At 34.0% G+C, this 7,857-nt stretch overlaps 1 protein-coding gene across 2 annotated transcripts in view; it reads left to right on the forward strand.

The window, feature by feature from the left end:
* The window catches only part of CWC27 (CWC27 spliceosome associated cyclophilin), a 187,965-nt gene that overhangs the window by 167,634 nt on the left and 12,474 nt on the right, over positions 1–7,857 (forward strand). The gene's annotated exons all lie outside the window — the stretch shown is intronic.

The raw sequence follows: 7,857 nt of genomic DNA on the forward strand, positions 1-7,857 counted from the left end.
AAGCTCCTGGCATTCCACATCCTCACTGGCGTTGTGTGTTGTCAGTGTTATTATGGACTTTGGCCCTTCTAGTAAAAGATGTGCAGTGGTATCTCATTGTTGCTTCAACTTGCAGCTTCCTAATGACATATGATGTTGATCATCTGTCACATGCCATTTACCAACTGTATATCTACTTTTGTGAGGTGTCTGCTAAGGGTGTTTGTCCACTTTTTAATCAGGTTGTTCATTTTCTTATTGTTGAGTTGAAAGTGTTCTTTGTATATTTTAAGGATCAGTCCTTTATTAGCTATGTCTTTTGCAAATATCTTATTCCAGTCTGTGGCCTTGTCTTTTTCTCTTGACATTGTTTTTTCTTTTTGTTTTGACTTATTCTTCTTTTTAAATTATTTTGTTTTAATTTGAGGTCTACAGCATAGTGGTTAGGCTTCACAAAGTGATCCCCCTGATTTTCCCAGCACCTACCTGGCACCATAGATAGTTATTACAGTATTGACTATATTCCCTAGGCTGTACTGTATGTCCCTGTAACCCTTTGTAACTACCAATTTGTACTTCTTAATCCCTTCACCTTTATCACCCAGCCCCCTAACAACCCCCACTTCCCATCGGCATTGTTTTTCATAGAGCAGGAATTGTTCATTTTAATGAGGTCCAGCTTATCCATATTCCATTCACGGATCACCACTTTGATGTTATCTAAAAAGTCATGGGCATACCCAATGTCATGTAGGTTTTCTCCTGTGTTACCTTCTAGGAGCTTTATACTTCTGAATTTTACATTTAGGTCTATGATCCATTTTAAGCTTATTTTTCTGAAGGGTCTAAGGACTGTGTCTAGATTAATTTATTTTCCTTGTGGAACATTTCTATTTTCACAGAATTTTTTTGTTTTGGCACATCTTCAGAGGCACTTTAATGTGAAATCTCATTGTTTTCATTTAAAACCACTGGTTAGGGATGTTTTTAGCCAATTATATGTTATTCGGATTACTTAATAAAAGGATATAAAATAAATGAGTAGAAGTCACTTATACTTGAGTTTAAATTAAATATTCATCTTTTTTTATGCCTTTGTTTACTCTTACTCTTCTACTGGTAGTAGGAGATGAAGGTGGTTCTGGATCCCACCAATTCATTGTTGAAACAAATATTTGCATATACTATATATACAGTTGACCTTTGAACAACAGCTCGGGTTTGAACTATGAGAGTCCACTTATACGCAGATTTAAAAAACAATAAATACAGTCAGCCCTTTCCATTCACATCCTCAGATTCAACCAACCACGAATTGAAACAGTATTTTAGCATTGCCAACCGCAGTTTCCTAACCCTGGATTCCCAACCATGGATCAAAAACACTGCTTTTGCTCTGAGGTTGGTTGAATTTGCAGATGCAATGGGCTGACTGTAATTAGGCTTTGGGAGAGTCAAAAGTTATACAGATTTTTGACTGCTTAGTGTTGGCACCCCTAACCAACGCCCTTGGTATTGTTCAAAGGTCAACTGTATTTCAGGCATCCTGCTAGGAACTTGACGCTGCTGTGTTCTCTCATTAACCCTCCAAAGAGCCTCATGGGGCTCCTCAGATAGGGACCAGTGGGTGGATTGTTTCTTACAACTTCATCAGATAATTAGTATTATTTCCATTCTGTAAATGAGGAAACTGCGGCTCAAAGAAATGAGATTATTTGCCCAAGACCACACAGTAGTGAATGGTGAGGTTGTGGGTCACACCTAAGAGCCCATGCTGCTTCTAAAACACCAGCTTCTACCAACAGTGATTTTATTGTGAAGCAATAATCAGTAGGATACAGAAAAAAACTTAAGGTTTAGAGATCTTTGATTCTAAATAATAAATAATTCTGAGCTCGGTACAGCATATATCAACCATTCTCATCTTTGGAATACTTTCCACATTCCTTTAAAGAAATGCACTATCATAGAGGCTCCCTATAATCTCACAAACTGAATTCTCTCCTCCTGATACAGTGGGCTGTAAATCACAATACCCAGGTTCAAATCATTGCTCCCGAAAGTGACTGCTGAATGACCTGAGCAAGCAACCTTTCTTGCAAGATTCAGTTTCTTCACCTGTAAAGTAGAGATAACGATGCCTACATCCGAATTATTATTAGAACTAAGTGAGATAATTCATAAAGTCGACACAGTGCCTGGCTGAGAGTATCCCAGGAAACATTAGGTGTGAGCGAGGGAGGACAATGCACAGTACTGGGGTAGTGTTGGTAAGGCCTGACAGATGACTCAAGCAGCACAAACTCAGCATTCCTAGTTAAATTGGCAGAATGTTAGTGGTACAGTCCTCTTGTAATAACCTCAAAGGAAAACACGTAAAGAAAAGGTGAACATTAATTTAGTTCAGATGTTATCTGTAACCTAGAAGGAATGTAGATATATTCATTAAATTTGTTAGTGGTCAACGGTTCTATTTTAGAATCTGTTGAAATAAAGAGAAAAGTATAATAATACAGGTTATTTAGCTGAATCGAGATTATGAAATGCTGAGGCTTACAGAGTTTAGTGAATATAAATTTAACAATCATGGAGAAAGAGGAGAATAAACAAGATTACCTTTTCTGTGCTGGGAATATACCACCGTAGATTTTGGACTTTCTCCAGAATTTTTTTTCTTTCTTTTTAGCAGACAGCATTTTGGAACAAATAGAAGCTATGTAGGCATAAGTGGTTCATTTTTATTGGGACGTTTAAAGACAAGGATCCTTGGGTTTGGTACAATCTAGTATGGAGTCATTTCACAGTGGTAGTTCTAGATAACAACAAAGCCAGTAAGTACAAAATGGAAGATGCCGTTGTGCACAGGCAATCAAGAAATTATCAACAAGCACCCTGGTACTGGAACTATATCTGAAAGTTAAATGATGCTTCAAACATGATGGAAAAACCAAAGTAGTAAGATTCCAGGTGAAATTTAGCGAATGAAGATGTATAACTTGTATGCGGTTGGTTGTGTTTCTTCAAGGGCAGTTTTAAACAATATGTCATTTTTTTTATAGACTTACTAGATGAAATTAAAACTGTTTGTCATACTGATTTTTCAAATAACCTAATTTGTGTTTATAATACTTGTTCAATATATAAAATATTGAAAAATGACAGGAAAGGAAAAAATCACTAGTAATTTTGTATCCCACAGATAATCATGATTAATATTTTTTATTTATCTTCATATATTTATATTTACACTTTTTCCAAGAATGGAAAATTTCATCCAATTTTTTATTATCAGCCTTTATCAGTGAATAATCCAGTAGTTAAATATTTTGCAAATTCAGTTATTTCCTTAGGCTAAAGGAAGTGGTAAAACTGCTGAGTCAAGTGTTTGTTTTTTAATTTTTGAGGTATAATTTAAATATAAGAAAATGCAGTTTGTATCTGTTTACTTTAATGAGTTTTGACACTTGCATATACCCATGTAAACCAAGCTACAGAACATTTTATCACCCAGAAGGTTCCCTCCAGCCAGTCCCCTCCCATAAGCCACTCTGATTTCTGTCAGCTCAGGTTTGCCTTTGATGACATTTCTGCTAGATTGCATGCCAGAAAGTTGAATCGTTTATACCTGTACCAGCAGTGAATGAATTTGCTGGTTTCTCCTTTCTCTAGGTATTATGTGAGCATGTATGTGTTGTAATATATCAGAGAAGTAGCAGAGATACATATAGTAATCTTTGTCAGTTTCTACTTTGTATTATTATGTGTTTCTTTGTTTACTGGTACAGTTGAACTTTTAAAATATGTTAATTGACCATTTATATTTTGTTGAGGTTGTGGTTAATTGTATAGTCTAATATGATTATATATCTCTTGATTCACAAAAGCTCTGACATATTAAGGATATAATTTTTTTGTTTGAAATATTTTTACAAGCTCATCGTTGCCTTACAATTTGTTTATGAAGGTTTTTGTTTTGTTTTGTTTTTAACATGGAGTTTTAACTTTGCGTTGTCAAATCTGGCAGTCTTTTCCTTGTTTCTGCCCAGCGTCATTCTTTATGTCTTCTTAATCCCAGGATTATATAAATACCTAGTTATATCATTCTCTAGTATTTTTATGGTTTTGTTTTTCCTTTATTTTGACATCTTTAATCCACATGGAATTGATTTGGTGTACTGCATTAAATTAATATTATAACTTTTTTTTCCCTAAATCGCTAGCTGCCACAATTAGATAATCTTGTGCTTCCCTACTGATATTAAATGTGTCCTTTATGATAGAGTAAGGTCTTATGTATATTTTTCAGTCATCTTTATTAGCCTACATGGATTTTTCTGTCTATTCTTGTGTCAGCACCTCACTGTTAACTTGTTGTAGCAATATAATACTGCATAATATCTGGCGAGCAATTTGGACCTTTATTGTTCAACACATATTTTTAACTTTTAAAGCCTAAGTGGCTGGATAATGTGCTATAATTATTTTTTGTTAGTTAACCACACCTGGAAAAAGCTTAGACAATTGACCATGGAATTAATAAAAAGGCCCCATTATTTAACAGGTGGCCGCTACCTGAATTACGGTGCTAGTGCCAAAAAGGAAATAATCAGTCTTTAGACAAACCCCCTACCTTCAAAGTGATGGAAAAGATCACATGTGGAAAATAAGTAGCATGAGGAATAAAAAAGAACAAAATCTAGGATATTTGATTGCCATTTTCTGCTATAGATATATAAATGTTTTTATGAGGAGTTTGATGAGATCTTTTTTCCATCTCTCTGGTACTGAACAAAAACACAGAGGATTAACAAAGTCATAGAGTAGGCAACCTCTTACTTTTATTTTATATGACGTGAATTCCCAGGACATCTAGGATGCCACATATAAATGCAAACCACAAAATCCTTTCCCAAAGACATTCATTAATAATCTTTCCACTGCCCGCCATTTTGAATTATTACTATCCCTTCTCCTTCCTTATATTAATGCAGAAAATACATTAAATGTAATATTGTTCTGTTTCTTGTGTACAGATAATTCAGTTGACCATGATAGGTAAAATATTGGGCTTGAGCTGTTTTTTACTAGAAATAAAAGTTATAGTAAGAAGCTAACTTTTACAGAACATTTACAAAGCACCATTCCATCTTTTTTAAACTATAAGCTAGATATTATTCTTATACCCAAAGTACATGGGAAGAATCTGAGGCACAGAGAACTCAGAAATAGTCAATCATGCTTGGGTCAATAGTTTAATTCTATTTGTTTTTGAAGACATTATCTCTTGTGATTTTGTAGTGCAACAATTTCTGTAACTGTGCTAGCCTGTATATTTTTTTATATTTTCAAATGAAGTAGTGCTGTTGTTGTTTTAAACTAATAATAATGCCAAACAAGTGACTTCGGGACTTTATTAATTCTTGGTCAAAAATTGACTATCCCTCTTTAAATCACAGAAGATGTTAAGTCCATATCCCTAATATTATAATCCTTGTATTATTTGAAGACTTAAAAATCAAAAAGTTAATTAAAAGTTTGCTTAACTTGAACAAGAATTTCCTGCCACATTTACCCATCATTTTTCATAGGAATGTAAATAGTAGAGTAGTTATAAGTATGGGATTTGGAGTCAGACCTGAATTTGAATCCCAGCTTGGAAATTTACTGGCTGCGTGATCTCGGGCAAATTATATAACCTTTCTAACCCTGTTAATTAATTTGTAAACTGGGGATAATAATAGTATCTTCCTGGTGGGTCAGTTTGTAGATCAAACAAGATGCTATTTTTAAAGGACTTAGCAGGATATCTGGAATAATCAGTTCTCAATAAATGGTTTGTTGTTCTCATTTGCAATGTTATTGATATTTTTAAGAATTTATTTATCTGGATTTGACTATTGTCAATAGATCCACCAAGATAATGATTGGAATTTATACTATTTCTATAATGTTTGATAGTTCTTACAACCTTTTCTTAGCTGACCCATAATGAGTTGCAATGGTTAACGTTCGTATCTATCATAATTCTGAAATTAATTAACTTTGAGATTTGACTTTTACAGTGAACAGTAATTTCTCATTAATAAAATTGTGGGGGTTTTTTTCCCCCTTGAGACTAGTACAGAAAAGAAAAGGGTTGGGGGAAGCATCAATTATAAATATAATTTAAGTAGAAAGCAAAAGAAGATCACTTTGGAAAGTATTGAATTATAAGCTCGTGCAATATCAGTATTTTTGCTTCCATTCCTCCCTTTTAGCTAAGTTCTAAGGTAGTGATAAAATGAAGCAAGAAGGAATGTTATTATCCACCAGATGTCCTAGTTAGTGTGTTCATTTTACAGAGGAGTATAAGTAATGCTGCAGAAGACCAATGTGGTATTTTCATAAATAGGTCTTGTCAGAGTTGCTGACCCTGGAAAGGTGATTATTTTAATTCTAAGCCCTCTCTTCAGTCCCTGACGTCACCTCTTTTTCTGCCATTTTTCTTCTGAATGAAGAAAACTCTTCTTTATTGACTCTACTCTCATGTAGTTTGCCCTGAAATAAGTTTCTATCACCTTAGGGAAGTTTGCTCTGCGTGTGGATTTGTTTCAGAGACAGGCAGATAGCCATGTACCCAGCTGCTCACCAGGCCTGTTGGGTTGGGAACTCTACCTTCCCTGTGGTTTTTTGTTAGTTCACTGGCCATAGACTATGTAATTGGCTGAGCAGTTGTTTAACCCAAGGGCAGGGGTAAGAGTGCATATTACTCATTCATTCGAGAAAGGCTTTTAGTCTTTCCAGCTGTGTCCTGCTGACTGTTAAGTATGTTAGATAGGCAAGACAGCCGAGAAATACATTCTCATGTTGCTGAAGATATTTTGAAAATTATATCTTTCACATTTAATCCAACAATATTCAACATTTATTAAAGACACTATAATATGAGGATTTCTTTTTTCTTTTTAACCGAAGGAAACAAAAGTCATTTTTAAGAGCTGGCTTTTCAAAACCCCAAACTGAGGAAAAATATTAACATTTGTTCAAAGTTCAGAACAAAGGAGGTTTTCCCTTGTTAATGGTAAAAGAAAACCCACAGGTTTTTATCTTTTGGTTTTTTTTAAAAGGCCAGTGTCCATTTTCCTCTTTGTTTAGTTTACCTAATGCTCTATTTTCCTATGCTTATTTCTGTTTGTTCAAATACTTTTAAAATTTTGTTCCTATTTTTCTTCTGTCAATTTTAAATCTTTCTTTTGAGTTTTTGCCTTTTTTTTTCTTTCTGCCTTTCTGTTTATTTATTTTTATTTTTTTTGCTTCCTTCAAGTCGCTGTTTTTGTTTCCCATTTTGAGTCTTAGTTCATCTTTACTTTTCCTCCTTGACTTTTTTCTCCTTTTTAGCCTCTTCTCTTTCTCACAGTCGTCTCTGCCCTGTGCCACACTGCTCTGCTGGACATGAGGAACACCAGGGACCTTGTTTTACTAGGCTTTTTTATACATACTTTGATTTCTGAACTCACTCTGGTTCTGTCTGTCTGTCTGTTTTTATGAATTACTATCATCTCTACTATCTACTTCATGTTGAAAAAGATTCATGCTTCTTTTTTTATAGGTACTGGTACATTAAACTTTTAATTTTTTAATTCCTAAAGAAGCTTTGAATGTTGGTGACGGAGAAAAGTCCTAAAAATTAAAATTTTTGAGGTTTTTACCTAAATATTACATTTTGATAGTTAAAATATAGAAATAAAATAATCATTCAGTTGAGTTTTTATTCTGGGAATCATATGAATAGGTCATAATTTTTAAGCAAAACTGTATCAAAAGTGAACTCAGAATCAAATAAGAGCATAGTTGTGATATTTGATATTTGAGATTGATAATGTCTTTATTCTCTGTATG

The sequence above is a fragment of the Molossus molossus genome, unplaced genomic scaffold (assembly GCF_014108415.1).
Source record: "Molossus molossus isolate mMolMol1 unplaced genomic scaffold, mMolMol1.p scaffold_m16_p_3, whole genome shotgun sequence".
NCBI classification, from domain to species: Eukaryota; Metazoa; Chordata; class Mammalia; order Chiroptera; family Molossidae; genus Molossus; species Molossus molossus.